The sequence below is a fragment of the Microtus pennsylvanicus genome, chromosome 15 (assembly GCF_037038515.1).
Source record: "Microtus pennsylvanicus isolate mMicPen1 chromosome 15, mMicPen1.hap1, whole genome shotgun sequence".
In the NCBI taxonomy this organism is placed as follows: domain Eukaryota; kingdom Metazoa; phylum Chordata; class Mammalia; order Rodentia; family Cricetidae; genus Microtus; species Microtus pennsylvanicus.
This window is the reverse complement of record NC_134593.1, coordinates 20,071,438-20,088,779: the sequence shown is the minus strand read 5'-3', so window position 1 is coordinate 20,088,779 and position 17,342 is coordinate 20,071,438.

Genomic DNA, 17,342 nt, shown 5'->3' with positions numbered 1-17,342 from the left:
GTTGATTTAAGTTATAAGAGCTAGCTAGAAACATACCAAAGCTAGGCTGAACATTCATTACTAATAATAAGTCTCTGTGCCATGATTTGAGAGCTGGTTTGTGGTCCCAAAGAAAAACCCTGGTACACATAATGGTGGCATTTGGCTTTCTGCTTTAGAGAGGAAGGACTCAGGACTCAGGATGGGGAAGAGCAGAGAGGCTCAGTAGCGAAGGGGTGCTTTGCCCCTTTTGAGGCTGCCGTCAGGGATTCACCACCCTGGTAGATATGGCCAGTCATTCTCCTTTAGCCTGGCTGATTTTGGCATGTAAGTGACAGTCTTGGTTTGAATCAGGTCTCAGGTTCTTTCATGCAGGGACAAGTGAGCTGGAGAAGGATGGGGGAGGGTGGGGTTAGACTGTAGAAGAATACTAAATAAGGATAATATGATTGCAGATTCTGAGGAATGATGATATACATTGTTGAAGTCAGTATTCAATTTAGAGTGTAGAACAAGATAAATACTGCTGAAACGTGGGGGCTGGATTTGGTCTAAGCACATTATATGCATACACGTATGAATGTTAAATATTTAAAAACGTTATTGAAACTACCTTCTCATCCAGCCTTGTCTCCTGAGAGGATAAGCCAATGTCCTGGGATTTAATTTTACATTTTCTTTGATGTCTTAAAAATAACTGTATGACTTGTGCATATTTCCCTAAACACTTCCCTTTTATTATTTTTTAGTGCTATGAGTATATTGTTTGTTCCTTTACAAATCGCTTATACTTGCTCATATTTTTCATATTTGCCCATGTTACATTTATGCACAGTTCTTGAGTTCTTCCCTGTACTCGTCAGTTGTGACTATTTAGCTACCCCTTCTCCAGACAGCAGACACCTACTGACCCCACATTGCTTCCTATTATGAAAAATAGTTGTCATGAATGTTTTTCACGTGTTTCCTGAGACATCATGTGAGAGATTATTATCTTGGGAGGTGTTTTGTCAAACTGTGGGTCGTGATACATAAGCCATGAAAGTCAATTTAGAAGACAGCATTAGCATTACAGAAGCAAGGGGGGTTTAGGAGCCTGTGAAGGTTCCAGGTTCCAGCCAGATCTGCATCTGTCCCAGGTCTCTATCTGCTCAGTAGGAAGCCACACACAGGAGGCTGTAGGCATTCAGGAATGAGGAGGGGCCTACCTGGAGACCTCACAGACGTTTCCATGGCAAAAGTGGAATCTAGAATGTCAGACACTAAGGCTGAGTTTGGTGGCTCCAACAGCTGCTTGCCAAGAGTGTGATCTGAGCGTCTGGGCACTGTCACAAGCGGAGACAGGTTCCTGAAAGTGAAGAGAAACCATGGACGCCAAATGGAAGCCAAAAGAGAGAGATTCGCGGGCTCAAAGGAAACAGCTGAGCGCTCTACCCCCGGGAAGCCGCTTCGTGAAGCACCAGGGTAAGAAATCAGCGCACCTACATAAATTTCTGCGGGGAGGGTGTAAAAGACGTGAAAACCCAGAAAATGTCATCCTGTATCACACATAGTAAGAGCAAGTGCGTTTTCGTTAAACCAATTTCACTTGTAAGCATTCTGAGCTTGCTATTTCTAGCTCTGCACCGAGGCTCGCTCTTTTTCTTTTTTCCTTGATTTTTTTGAGAGAGGGTTTCTCTGTGTGTCCTGAAACTCGCCCTGTAGACTAGGCTGGTCTTGAACTCAGAGATCCCGAGGTACAGGTTATTTCTTACCCACACTGAGGTACAGGGTATTTCTCATGGTGGTGGTGTCGGTAAGAAGACAGAATGGGGGATGCGCCTGTGCAGTTTTTCCATGTGAATTTGTGCCTGCACTCTTCCCGTGTTCCTGCCGTATAACTACGCTGGCATGCTCAACAAGAGATCCCTTGACTGTTGGTAATCTAGTTGGTTCTCAGTGGTGTCTCCTGGTGGTGCTCTAAAATTTTAAAACTCGCGTTTTCAGATCTATCCCTAGTACACGAGCTGGCTGTTTGGAGCCCATTTCCTATACAGAGACACCTTGCTCAGCCTAGACACAGGCAGGAGGGTCTGGGTCAGGCATCAATGCAGTGATGGAACAGACTTCTTTGACTCCCCGTGGGAGGCCATACCTTCCCTGAGGAGATGGGAGCAGGCCAGGGGAAGGTGTGGGGAGCCAGATAAGGGGGAGGAAGGAGAACTAGGATTAATCTGTAAAATTAAGAAACAAACAAAAAAACCAAAGTATTAAAAAAAACCCTCACATTTTCCTTTTCTTATTAATGCGAGCATCCCAGCTATTCACCTTTGGTTGGTTATGTTAGTCCTTGTTTGTGTCTTCTTTTCCCCACCTATGATGTCTTCTGATGGATAGAAGTAGTTCTTGGCTTTAATGCCATTGGACTTCATTTTTTTTTCCTTCATGGGTTTGTATGGTTTATAAAAATGTTTCTATTACAAAGACACAGGACGTTCTTATCTATTGTATTATTGCGGTTTTAGCCTTTCTGATGGAAACAGACTTAACGTGCGATGCGAGAAATCAAACCTCTCTCTCTCTCGCTCTCTCTCTCTCTCTGGAAACTCAGCAGTTTATTGACTCTGTTCACTCCTCACTGCTTGAATGTGAACTGTTTTATGGAGCTTTCTGGTGTGTACTGTGTGTGTGTGTGTGTGTGTATTGTATGTGTGTGTGTGTTGTGTGTGTTGATTGTATATGTGTGTGTATTTGTATTGCAAGGACCTGAACCTCAGCCCGCTTCACGCTAGGCCAATCCTCTCCCGCTGACTTTATCCCAGCCTCTCATACTCCCTTCTCACCTAATGTGTGTTCAGCCTTTTCCGGTTCTACGTGGAGTTGGAAAGAATATTATTATTTATTTTAAAATTACTTCTATGTATTTATTTTATATGTACACATACATACTTAAGCACACCATTATATGTGTGGAGGTCAGAGAACAGCTCGTGGGAGTTAGTTCTCTCCGTACCATGTGGGCTTGGGCTTGAATCTAATCATCAGGCTTGGTGGCAAATGCCTTAACATGTTGAGCCATCTCAAAGCCCAGAAAGCACGTTGATTATTTTCAATGTGCAAAATCCTTATGCATATCCTATACATCCTGCTTTATTGGTTACATTGCTTAGGTCGTCATCCCTATTTTTGCCTATATCACTTGATTTGCACTGAGAATGGTAACTAAAAATAAAATCTATTATTAGCTTGATGTCTTTCTCTCCTTACATCTCCTATAGCTTTATGCTTTGTAAAAGTGACTGACAGTTTATTTGGAGCACAGATCTTCACTATCTCCGTTGTCAAGGCTTTGAGAATTATGATGTTTTTGTTATATGTAATACTTTTATGAGCTGAAATTCTGCTTTGATGTCATAATCTCAATGTTAGCGGTCTTATTTTACTTTACCCTTCCCTTTGGTCTAGCCCTTTGGAGTCACTGTGTTTTGTTTTGTTACAGGCAGCATATAATAAATCTACTATGTGAGCCAAATTGAACCCCCCCTTTATAGTGTGTTAAGTGAGCCCATCACATTTATTGATACAGTTAGTATACTTAAGCCTAACTCAATTGTGTTTTATGCTGTAATTATTTTATTTTGCGTTTGTTATGTTTCTCCATATATTGTCCATAATGGTTGAGATTTTAATTTCTGATGGTAAGAAAGAATTCGGTTTAGGGGAGCTAAAGATGTCTCAGCAGTTAAAAATACTGGTTGTTCTCCCAGAGGACCTGGGTTTGGTTCCCAGCACCCATGGCTCACACCTGTCCATAACTCCAGTCCCAGGGGATCTGACACCATCCTCTGTCCCCCTTAGGGATATATATATATATATATATATATATATATATATATATATATATATAGTTTTATTTTCTCTGTAGCTTTGGAGCCTTGGTGTGGGAAGGTCATATGTCTGTTGATTTCATTGGTTAATAAAGAAACTGCCTTGGCCCATTTGATAGGCCAGCCCTTAGGTGGGTTGAGTAGACAGAACAGAATGCTGGGAAGAAGGGAAGTGAGCCAGATGTGATGAAGCTCTGGCCCAAGATGGACGTAGGCTAGAATCCTTCCTGGTAAGCTACTGCTTCGTGGTGCTACACAGATTATTAGAAATGGGTTAGTCGAGATGTGAGAGTTAGCCAAGAAGAGGCTAGATATAACGGGCCAGGCAGTGTTTAAAAGAATACAATTTGTGTGTTGTTATTTCCAGGGCTAAGCTAGCTGTGCAGGAGCCTGGCGGAACAAAAAGCAGGCCTGCCCGCAGCTCCTTCTACAGAGCCTGTCCTGGGACTAGTTCTTGTAGACCAGGTTGGCTTTGAACTCACAGAGATCTGCCTGCCTTTGCCTCCTTAGTGCCGGGATTAAAGGTATGCTCCACCACTGCCCGGTTAGCTCTTTATTTTTTGACAGCAACAAATTATCACAAAATTACTTATTCAGGACCAAAATTTCAGTGGCTTGTAAGTATGTATTGCTGAGCAGATGGAGCTTCAGGTGCCTTACCTGGCGCATTCATAAAGCCACATTCAGCTTCTGGGTTGGCTGATGACAGGGATGGATAGCTTGGTCCCTGTGTCCCTGCAGCCTTTCAGCTAAATGTGACACTCTAAGAAAGTGTCAGTGGAAATTGTGAACATGCGTGAGGCCTCATCTCAGACCTTCCAGAGTGACAATTCCATTCTGTCCTGGCAACAGAAATCACGGTACCAGCCGAGATTCAAAGGAAGGAGAAATCAAGGCCCCAGGCATATTGAAGAGACTTAGGTAGCTGAGAAGAGGGGTTGGTGCACTAGTCCTTGTGAATAGCACAGGAAATTCCTGGCTCAAGGGGGCAGTGTGTATGAAAGAGATGCAGCAGACACTGTGTGTTATTCTTCTGAGGATGCTAAGGCGACAGCTCCCTTGTCTCTCTCTGGCATGCTTTTATCTTTGGAACACTGAACCCACTACTACTCAGCATTAGTTTGTTACCTCGTTACTAACTCTCCAAAAGGGAGCTCACTTGCCAATCTTAGGTCCCCAAGGTACCAGCTCAGGTCTCACACACAGCTAAGCCCTCCCTGTGCTCAGAGCTAGCTGTCATTTTCAGCATTGTCACCCTTGGGAAGGAGTTTTCTCCCCTACTGGGTTTTTATTTTGATTTGTTCTTGAGACGTGTCTTATCTTCTATTCCAGATTGGCCTTTATCTCGGTGGTCCTGCCACAGTCTCCCTAGAGCGGGAATGGCGGGCATGCAGTACCATGCCACCCAATTTTAGGTAAATCTTAAACCCTTGTGTCTTAGTTACTTTTCTATTGCTGTGATAAGACACTATGACCAAGGCAACTTAGAAAGAAAGAGTTTGATTGGCTTCTGCCTCCAGAGGATTAGCGTCTACGATGGCAGAATGAAGACATGGCCACAGGTATCTGAAGCAGTAGCTGAGAGCTCACATTCTACCCACGAGCAGGAGGCCGAGGTCACATTGGGGCCACACCCCCTCATCCTTCCTAAACGCTTCTACCAGCTGGAGAGCAAACATTCAAACACAAGAGCCTGTGGGGGTCATTCTCATTCAAACCACCACATCTTGCGTTCTTTGCCTTCTCTTCCATGGTGACTGGTGACTTTCCTAGTCTCCTGGCAAAGGCTGGGGCTGGGATCTTAGTTACATCTTTCCTGGATGTTGCTATTTAGTTTTCTGTGTTCAGGTTATTTGAGGTCTGTAGTCCTTTTTGTCGCCAGTGTCTACAGCTCACATAGATTAGTTTATTTGTCCTTCGCTGTTTGCTGAACATTGTGTAGAGGTTCAGCTGCTGATGGCCACCACTGTCTTGGCCTTTGATGACTAATATTTCTGTCTTCTTGTTCTCCATATTGAACATCTAAATAACATTTTCACATTTTCTTACAAGTCCTCTTTCCAGCTGAAGCAGCCATTTTTACTTAAGGTATATTTTTGTTTGGAGGTTTCCAGCTTACCCAGGGAGTTCAGTTCTTACATTGGGTTTATGGGGGGAAATACTGCCTCAGGGGTATCCTTACCCATCTTACAAGTTTCCTCATGGCTCATGGGTCTTATTTTGGCTCACTGCTTTTCCTTGAAAATGTTTCCAATCTTTTTGTTTGTTTCCAATCTTTTGTACCCCACGAACCCACATTTGTCAATACCCTTTTCTGTAAACTTTCTTTTAATGCTTTCAAAAGTTTGATAACATCACTTATGAGGCCCAGGACTCGTCCCCGTGGGCTATTTTCTATGACAGTCATCTTCATTGTCACTGGGCTGGTGGCAGCCTGATGAGAAAGAACCATTAGGAAGAGCAGAAGGGATTGACTAGACGCGCAGAAACAGAAGAAATAAGTTTTAGATAGACTGAGGACTGACGTAACTTGTGACGTGAGGCAGACCAGGGTAGGACCTAGGAATCGTTTGTGTCTCCAGGGTCTGCCTCCGAGGACACGGCTGCCAGGCTTATGTGATTGAGCACGCTGTGGTCTGATCTGACGACTATGGAGGCTTGCTTTAATCCATTCATTCGCTGTCTCAGCGGATGAGACTGATGACAAGCCCCAAAGCCTGTCCTCTATTTATAGCTCGAGTGTGGTGTGTGTGGTTCCAGCTCGCAGCGCAAGATGCCTTTCGGGTCTTCTGAATCCTCTCTCCAGCTCCCCAGAGACTGTTCTGTGGATTTTAGCCATTTTTGCTGAGCAATCTCGAAGCTGCCAGTTTCTGATGCAAAGACTTTTTAAGTACCAATCCTTTCATTTCCCACAAGGCTGACTCACTCTTGTCCCCTGCCCTTGACTTCCACCTTTCTCTTTTATTGACATAATTTGCCATTTGATAGGTATGCCCATAACCTAAGCCTGCCTGCATCCCTCAGAACAGGATGGTGATGATTCTGTTTGGAAAGAGAGAAACTGAAATGACTAGGGCCAGCCCACAGCCGGAAGCGGCACCATGAGCGAAATACAGAGCTCTTTCTTAAAAGATAGCTCTGTAGTTGGGGTCATTGAACCACCACAACTAGACAAATGTCTTGGATGGGGGATGTGGGATGGGAAGTTACATTTACTTATTTGCTTGTTTTGTGTGTATGTGTGTGTGTCTTGACATGCTCATGGGGATCAAAAGACAACTCTCGTGAGTCTGTTCTCTCATTCCTCCATCTGAGTGCCAGGGATGACATTTCAGTCTTCAGGTTAGGCAGCACACACTGTGCCCACCGAGCTACTTCACAGGTCTGGCTTGGGGCAGGGGTGTTTAGTAGCAATCTGTTTTCCTCTATAGGCCTTTGGGGCAGCTCTGTGGGTTAACAGAACATCCTTTCTGTGAGCAGGGCCTGGATGGCACATGCCTATAACTTGGCTCTCTAGAGAAGCTGGGGTGTGAGGCCATCAGGGGCTATATAATAACCTGTCTAAACAAACACCCTTTCTATGGCCTAGGGGAAAGAGAGGGAAACAATTCTGAAAATTTAAATGCCAGAGAAAAGCTCTCCTAAAGGGTCCAGCAGAGTGGCTGAAAATGCAGAGTCATGACAATTAATGCTGCTTCCGACCTGAGTGGTCCCATGACGGAGAAGGACATATACAGAGCTCGCTGCCCACTTGCCCTTCTTCTGCAGCAGTGGCCGTCTTGTTAGCCGGTGTCCCTTCAGTCTTTAGGTCTGACAGACAAAGATCAGGACGTCAATGGGGGATGTTTTTCAGGAAGTCAAAGGCTCCGTCCCTGAGAAGGCCACATAAACACCCCACCTTCTGAAAGACAAGACCATGACTGTCAATGGTAGAGACAGATGTGGCTTTTCAATGAGTTCTCTGCAATGGTTTTTTTTTTTTATAGGGCCCTGGAACAACCTACCCCTGCCTTGATTCGGTGGCTTCATAACTAAACAGGCAGAATGTCTCTTAACTCCATCTCTGTGTCCCCAGTTGCCCACCATGGGTGGCTTCTGCAGAGTCCATACCGTGTTATGCACATCTTACCTGTCCTCCCCTTGCCCTCTCAGCATCCCAGGGGAAATACACAGTCCACTTTCCAGAAGGATGAGAGAGATCTGGGTCCAGACTACACGGCTCCACTTGTTCCTCCAGTTCACTAACAAGACATTTTAGCACCCCTCAGCCCCTGCTCTTCAAAGAAATACATGCCTATTGGGAAAACTGGAAAAATACAGAAGGAAAAGAGGGAGGTATGGAGGGGAGGAAGGAAAGCATTAATGCTGGGGTGAGATCATCCATGGGTCTCCAATTACAATTTCAATTGAATAGTTTAAAATGCAATAACCTAGTGAAACATTAGCAGAGAGACTTTGGTACAGGAACATTTCCTGGTGTGACCTGAGCACACAGATCCTTTATGAAGATCAGGGTTAAAAACCTTACCGTGAAAACAAGTTAAAGACCAAAGCCATAAATGATATTGCTTTCCCAACAGCTTCTCAGGTGATGAAGGAAGACCACCCTAAACAGTGATTATTGAGTACACGGGGTAAAGATCGGCAGCTGTGTCCTCTGCCATCACAGTCTTTATTTTGCTCCCTGGAGTTTAGTAAACCTTTACTATCCTTCTAGAACCATCCTCAAAAAAGGAATGAAGGTTCAAGTTTGAACAGGGAGAACACAAACAATAACTTGAGAAACGGGTCATTGCTTTAGAGGGTGGCCTGGGATGAAGAGTGTTCTCCAACATGAATTCCATAATGTTCAAGGTGATGCCCTGAAAGAATTTGAAGGCCTGAAGCATCTTGACGGTCTGTAGGCTTGCTTTCCTGGTCCTGTATCTCCTGGGTCCTGTGCTACCTGTGGTCGTCACCATTGACAGCCTCTTCCAACTCCTGCAAGCTCAGCGGCCTGTTTAATCTTGGTCCCTCAAGCTCTGTCCAGGAGGTGTGTGAGGGCACACCATAGTATCTGTATCTCGGAGCACCTAGGCCTTGCCCTGGCTCAGTGGTTCACTGGCTTTGGGTATCTGAGGGTCATGCTCTTTCATTAATTCTGTGGGGGTTCACCATAGTCAGCATCTGAAAGGAATCTCTAACAGATAATTGTTCTTGGGGTGGGGGAATCTCATGCTCAGCTCTGAAACAAAACAAAATGGAAATAAAAATAACACAATATCGTGTGAATAAAGTGCCAATTAGAGAAACATAGACTTGAGAATGTCAATGGCAGCTAGGCATGGTGGTGCGGGTTTTTAGTTTTAGCATTCAGGAGGCAGAGGCAGGGGAATCTATGAGCTTGAGGCCAGTCTGGTCTACAGAGTTCCAGGACAGCCAGGGTTACCTAGTGAGACCCTAAGGTTCTGTCTCAAAAAAAAAAATTACAAAAATGGATGCTATCACTAACAAGCATGAAAAAGCGTGTCGTTTTCCTGAGCAAAGCTACACAAGCTTTCCAAAAAGGGCGCTGGATGACTCTGACTAGCTACACTATCAGGATGAGCCACTGGCTGCCTTACAAGGCTACTTGTTTGCTCTCGGGGGACTCTGTTCTGAAGTGGAACTCTACGCCCTTGACTTTCATTAATGTGTGGTTTTTCTATGGCCAGGTCTTTCCCATTTCCCTGAGCTTTTTCTCTTATCTGTAAGGGAGGAGGGAAGGGAGATGTGTGGGCTGGAGTCTTAGAGTCTGCTGAGTAAGCCTGGGTACTAGAGGAAAGGGAGAGAGAAGAAGGGAGAGACAGGGGTAGGGTGAGTAGAGGCCAGAAGAGGCAGCATTGCCTTTACTTGAATGCGCAGGGCCCTGTAGCGCCTGGTGACCTCCTCCAGCATATGAGGCCAGAAAACACCAGGATGCTGTCATAACATGCAAGTGAGCATGTAGGGGTTTGTTCCCAAGATCTGAAGGCAGCCTATGAGTGAGTCTTCCAGTCTCTGACATTTGGAAGTCAGCAATGCTCTTACCGCATCCTGTTTGTTCCTACTCTTTATTTGTAAGTGAGCACCATGCGCCCCATAATATGAGAGGAGAATTGGGCTGAGTATATTTAATAGGCTTGTTTTTCTAAAGGTCAATGAAATGGTATCTATCGGCAGTGTTTTCCGGGGAGAAATAATTGGATTCATTCTGGCAAATATTCAAATGCGTGATCCAAACAGAGCTGCTCAAATGCCACAGAAGTGGGGTTCACCTGCTCTGTGCTGGGTAGCCTCTGGCAGCCGAGGCCTCCCACTTTCTGGTAGGTTGCAGTTTGGTGGGCTGCACAAGCTGTGTATCGGGAACCTACCTTGAACTTTCCCTCTCTTGTCTGGTCTAGTTCAGACCTATAAAGTGTTAGCTCCTCCTCTTCCTCAATGGCCATCACATTCAGAAGGCCCAGAGATTGCTCCATTCCCTCAGTGTGCAACCCACAGAATTTTTGGATGCTAAATTATTCAAGACTGGTCTTGGCTGAAATGTGTCTGCCTTTGCTATTTCTTTGTATTCAGCTAAAGAGATCAGAAAACAGTGAGGGAAAGATGTGGACACACATGGACACCGAGCTAAAGTGTTTTTAGCCCCCTGAAAACAATGGATCTGTCTGCAAATCAACTTCACAAGGTGACTGGCAAAAATACCTTTAAATTTTGCCCATGTAGGAAATCCTCACCACTGAGGAGCCCCTTTGCCGAGATGGAAATGTTCCTGTTGAGGGGAGAAAGGAGTGTGTGTGTGTGTGTGTCCCAATACACACTTTAATGTGTTTAGTAAATTCCAGCGTAGGCGCTCTGAGGTCCCCCCACCCTCACTTTCCTTTTCTCAAGTGGGAAGAATTCCCATGGCCTAAATCAAGCTGCAGTCCAGATACTGGGTGGAGGAAAGAGACATATTGATTGTAACTGATAGCATCGGGCTGGATCAACAGAGAGAGCAAACACTGCTGGGTGCTCTTCTGAGTGCTGAGGCCCCGCCCTCAAAGCTGCAGCTCTTGGGTCTGCTCTTGGAGCCGGTCTGAAGAGGGAGGGGCAGGGGGCCTCCCCTAGACCCACTCCTCCCCAGGCTTTTTTTTTTTTCATCCTGACTTACTCCTCTTCACCTAATAACCTGTGCTTGTCTCCGTAATTACATCATAGAACAGCCCAGTCTTTTCTTCAGTCTGCTGTGCATTTCCCCAGCTGCAGTGGGCCAAGCTGTTGGTAGCACAGGAACTCTGCCCTGTGGACTTAGTGTCTGTCTCCTTGCTCTGCTTGCACAGCTGTGGTCATGGGCATGTTTGCTGTGCCTGCTCTTCTGGGCAGGTCCCGGGGATGGATATCCACACTTCTCCCATGTCTGTCTTGGGCATGTAGGGGAGAGGGCAGTCTTTGCATCCCTGACTATTTGGAGGTACTGATTACACGATCTGATTTCAACTGTAGCAATGCTCACACAGTTTACAAGTTTGCTAAGAGAAAAAGACTGGGGAATTACAGTCGTTATTGGTAGATGGTGTGGTGTTGCAAGGTAACTCCTTCAGGGAACACACAGGCTCTTAAAGCTAATAGAAAGTCTTTAGATCCAGGTAGCTCTCTCTAGTTTCCTGTTTTAGGGTGGAGACATCTGGAGCCTCTGGCAAAGATGGAGGAAGTTCCTGGGACCCTGGAACATCTCCCGTTGCACCTCCTCTAGGAACTGTCCATTACTTACACTATTGACCCAGGGAAACCAAGCTTCTCCCACCCCAGTCTCGCTGGGGCCTCCAGAATGTTTTGAGGTAATGCCTTCAGATAACACACTGAACTTTTTTTTGTTGTTTTTGTTTCATTTTGTTTTCATTTTTGTTTTTTGGTTTTGTTTTACAAGACAGGATCTTTCTATACAGTCTTGGTTGTCCTGAAACTCACTACCTAGACCAGGCTGGCCTTGAACTCAGAGATCTACTTGTCTCTGCCCCCCGAGTGCTGGGATTTAGGGCATGTGCGCAGCCTCAAACACGTGGGCTCCTAAAGCCGATAGAAAGTCTTTATTTACTGACTAGCGGGCTATGTAGGGAACTTCCCCAAATGATATAGCCCAACCTCTCACTGTTCTTTTGCCTTTTATGCCTAAAAACCACATTGTAGTAGACACACTCTGTTTAGGAAGACCAGTTAATGAGAAGCAAAACTACAGAAGACCAAAAAAGAAGTTGGTACAAATATAATGTAGAAGTCATTACTTCTACACATCCTTTTGTGTTCTATACTCTCATCCTTCCTCCCTCAAACAGCAAGTCCTCCTGAGAGGATTTCACAGAGGGTCCAGTATCAAAGTCACCTTTTAGCCTCTGACTACAAAGACAGAGAGGTAAGAATGGTGTGGGTGGCAGCTGTACCTCCAAGGCTGTTTTCCTGATTGTTTCCTGGAGCCCTGTGTGTCTTAGGGCAGGGCGACAAGTATGCATGCCCCTACTCTCCTTCTGCTCACCGGAATGCCATAGAATAGGTGCTTGGACAGCTGCCTGTCTGCTCAGTCACAGAGAAACACCCCTGGGTTGAAGACGACTCTTGTTCTTGGTCACATGTGTATGCTCGGTGCCGTCACACCTCCCTTGAGATCACCGTGTTCTCATCTCAGCCCTCTTTCTTCTCTGGGTCTCCACACACCTATCCCTGCAGTTGTGGTCTAGGGTTCTCTCCATCTGAGCCCACCCACAGTGGTTCTGACTCTGCTAACCAGGTACCTGAGCTTTGCTCACCACTGGAGGCCCCAGGAGGCAGAGATCTATCTGCGGGGTCAGTGACAGGAGAGAGCACACCTGCTTCCTGCTGATGCAAAACACAGATGACTGGGCCAAATCTGAAGTCATTTTCTCAGAGTGAGGCACAGATTATGCATATGCAAATCACCTGGATGCTTCTAAAACTCAGATACACCGGACTCTCCAAAGCCATAATTAGGCAGAGGTAGGAAGTGGGGATCTGCAGGTCAGTAAATGCCCCAGTTTAACTAGAGGAGAAAATTATGAACAAAAGTTGGACATTGACTAGCCTAAGACCTGAGAAGGAAAGGCGAGTGGACTGAGTAGTTCTGCCATAAGGGGAGGAAGAGGCTTTGTACCGTGGTGAGTACAAACCAAAATACAGAGCCAAGATGTACACAAGAGGCATTGGGTACCTGAAGGGGTCAAGAAGAGCAGAGCGGTCATTTCCAAAGCAATGCCCTAGTTGCCACAATGGGAGTGTGGGGATACCCATTCCTGAGCATAGTCAGAGGGAGTCCATTGCCGAGCACGAGCAGTTTCAGAACCCGGAGCCTGTGTGAGAAATAGAAACACCTCGGGGCATGTTCAGTTTGTGCCACGAAATGTTAACTGACAATAAAGAAAAGGCTACCGTGGAGGCACAGTGACAGAGGAGTCTGTCTCTAATGGCACCGTCCTTATTTAGTGGCCAGCACTAGCTGCTTTATATAATGTGGGTTTGTCATTTTGTAACCATCGACTTTCAGAGTTTGAAGGGATCTACTCACAGCATTTTTGCTGTGGAGAAACAAGGCCAAAATTCATGTAGTGACTTGGCCAAGAAGCCACATTCTTTATCTCACATGTTCTCGGTGACAGCTTCATGAATGATTTACTTATTGATGGGGGAAGCAAATCGGTAAAAGAAAGGCCGAGGGAAAGAGAGATGAGTAAGCGAGGGTGGTATTTATGCACCAATCACCTTCCAAATCCTTCTGCAAATGGGAGACCAACTTCCTCTGGTGATCAGATTGGCTTAGGGTAAATACAAAGTGAAAACACAAGAACTGGATGGTCAAAGCTGTCAAATCTGTTTTGCTCCACATTGAAAGGCGCTTAAGTCATGCAACTTGATCTTTTAGAAATAATATATTCAGGCATGGTAGTACAAGCCTCTCATCCCAGTACTCAGGAGGCTGAGGCAAGACTGGGAGTTTGAGGCCAGCCTGAGCCACATCATGAGTTCAAGGCTAGCTTAGGATTGCAAGAATTAGCATGCCTTGCAAGAACATGTAGTTTTAAAAAGCATTTAAAAGCTTATATATTTCTGTGACATTTCTAATGCCAATATTTAAAAATTAAAGAAGAAACATTTTAAAATTAAGAAAAAAAGCCCAAGCCGGGCGGTGGTGGCGCACGCCTTTAATCCCAGCACTTGGGTGGCAGAGGCAGGCGGATCTCTGGGAGTTCGAGACCAGCCTGGTCTACAAGAGCTAGTTCCAGGACAGGCTCCAAAATCACAGAGAAACCCTGTCTCAAAAAAACCAAAAAATAAAAAATAAAAAAATAAATAAAAAGAAAAAAGAAAAAAAAGCCCAGAAGACTGTCATGTGGGTGCTGCTTAGACACTGAGCCCTGAGTTTGTTGTAAGAGAAGCAACAGATTGAGAAAATGTTTGATGAGCTGTGTCATTCCTGAAGCGAGGAGGCGGTCACTATTTTGGCTTCAGATTTCCTGTGTCACTCAGCACAACCTTGAACCTGTGATCAGTCTGCCTCTGCCTCCCAAGAGCTGGGATTACAAGTCTGCTCCATCACATCGAATTTGTGTGGTGTTGGGGACAGAATCCAAGGCCTTATGCACGCTAGGCCTGAAGCAGTTACTTTAGTCAAGGAAAATGAGATAAATGAAGACTGCGAGGGAGACTTCTCAGAGCCATGTTAAGCTGTGGTCTTAATTACTTTTCCCGTACGCTTTACACACTGGGAAACAAGAATACTCCAATACGCATGCAGGTGCGAGGTTACAGTTTTTTGTTTGTTTGTTTGTTTGCTTTTGAAGCATGATAGGGCAAGCATGGTACATTGGATATGGCTCACCTAGAGCCGGGCTAATCACCACATCCAAATGAACTAGGGTTCCAGGGCTCTAGAGTGGGGCTCCACCGTGGGTTACTAGCCGATGCTCATAAGAAAGCATTGAGAGATGTCTTGAGAGGCAGTGGGTGGCTTCCCTTTTATGTCGACACGCTTGTGTATGCACAGGTTCCGTATAATGGCCTGCTCCAGGTGAGTGCGATGAGGAGCAAGGACAACAACGAGTCCATACTGTTCTGCTGATGGATGTTACGATAATTTGTATTGTCCTGGTTGTAGCTTGAGGACGGTTACTTCCCATTCCCGGCCATCTCCATTCTCCTTCCAGACGTCTGTACCCTAAGTGAAGCAGTCCTAGGGGTGAGCTATTCCATCCTTAAAACTTTTCCATACACGTATTCTAGAGCTGTAGATATTCTGGAAGTAACTGGAACTTACTGCCCTGTGAAGTCCAGTAAAGCAGATGGGGCCTCAGAAGGGCTGGTTACCTGGGGCAAGCTGCATCATCAGAAACTCAGTCCCCTGACAGCTGAGATGACCATAGAGTCTCCAGGAAGCCCCCAGTTCATATCCTCTCCAAATGGAAAATCTCTGCCTTTTGGTGTCTTGCTCTGCCTCTGAGTCACAGCCCCAGCCCTCTGGCGGGTCCTGCTTGGGTCACGTGATCACCTCCAGATGAAGTGTTGGAGAGGTGGCCCTGTGCGGTTGTGCTACTGTTGGACTTTGAAGCCCATCCCTAGAGAGCAAAGAGCCAGCGATCCATAGATGCGTTGCCTTGTCAACCTCTGGGAGTAGCTGTCACAGAAAGCTAGCTCAGATGCTCAATTGAAGCTTTCTGTGCTGCTGACATTAAAATACGGCTTTTGATTTGTGCTCTTGACAGTCGAGAATTAATGTTTGAACTTGCCAATTCTCTGTGGCAAGTCTACTTTGGGCTAGCTCACATTCTGTTTGATGATGTGGGTAAACTCTTTAACTCCTCTGACCCAGAATTCCCTCATCTGCAAAACAGACACCGGCACGCTTAGCCCTTCGCATTGCTTTGAAACTTAATGGAGAAAGTGCTAGCAATCCATTTATCCTGTTAGCTGATCTGGAGTAGGCACTCTGTCATCACTGTTGTAGAAACACACCATACGCAGAAGACCATCTGACATCACTCAACTGCTGTGTTAGCAGAGGAAGTCCCCACGATCCTTGGTTGTGTTGTGTCTACCAAAGAGATGCCATGTCTCTCCCTGTGGTCCGTTGATTTCATGGTGCTGGGAATCAAATGTAGAGTCACTCACAAGCTAGGCAAGTGTTTTGCTAGGGAGTCACAGCCTCAACCCACCCCCATCCTCTCGTCTAGACATTCGTCTCTTCCCCATCACTCCATACCCACACTACTCCATTTTCTGCTGATACCCCAGTACCACAAATGGGGCAGATTATAAAGAGCAGGGATTGCGGCTCTCTATTCTACCCCAAGGTTGATTGACAGAGTCCTGGGGTGGTGCAGACCATTAGCTGGCAAGAGACAGGGAGGTGCGCCTGTGTCTTCCGTTTTCTCTTCCTCCTTACAGGTCTAGCAGCGTCCCATTGTGGGGGCTCTACCCTGATGATCTTATGGGATCCTGAGTTCCTTCTCAAGATTCTTTCACTAAGGACCACAGTTAGATTGAGGCCTTCCCGTCTTTCCCTTCACAATGAGCAGCAACGATTACTGTGGTTCCTTCAATATTCACTGCAGGCACAAGTCCAGCCTTGGATGGAAGCAGAGCCTTTTAGGGCAACAGTCCCTCTGTAATCCTATATATCATCGGAGATTATGTCTGTGACCCCAGTAATTAGGAGATTAAAAATTAAGGCTTTGTTGGAAAACAACAAAAAGAGGACTGTTTCCTATTGTGTTTTTAAAGTTGTAAAACTGGCCTGTGAAATGACCAAGCCTGATGAATTAAGTTCTACCCTTTGAGCCCACTTGCCAGTGGGAGGGAAGTGAATCCTGCAAATTGTCCTCTGACTTCCATATGAGTGCTGTGTCATGAATATATTCTCACCACAGAAATAAATAGAAATTAAAAAATGTATAGAATAAAGAAGGATCTAGAAGTTTTAATACTCATTTCTCTAGATGTGGACATAGATACATACTATAAAAAACATACTGATGATGACAAGTGTTCATACAGTTTGCATATATCTATTGAAAATAGGTATATATATATACACACACACATTATATATGTATACATATAGATTCACATCTCCACTCCCATTTTTGGAGATAAGATCTTACTGTATATAGCCTAGGTTGGTCTCTAACTCAAGATCATCCTGTCTCAGCCTTCTGAGGAACTGGGACTACATGTTTGAGCCCCATGACAGACATTTATTCTTTTTTCATTACGGGTTATATTACAAGCACTGGAGAAATGGCCCAGTGATTCAGAGCAACTGTGGCTCTTCCAGAGGACCTGGGCTCAATTCCTAGCATCCACACAGTAGCTCACAACCATCCATCACTCCCGTTCCAGGGGATCTGAAAGCCTCTCCTGACCTCTGCATGCACCAGGTACTTATATGGTACACATACATCCATGTAGGCAAAACATTCATATACATATAATAAACCTAATCTGAAGATTTAAAAA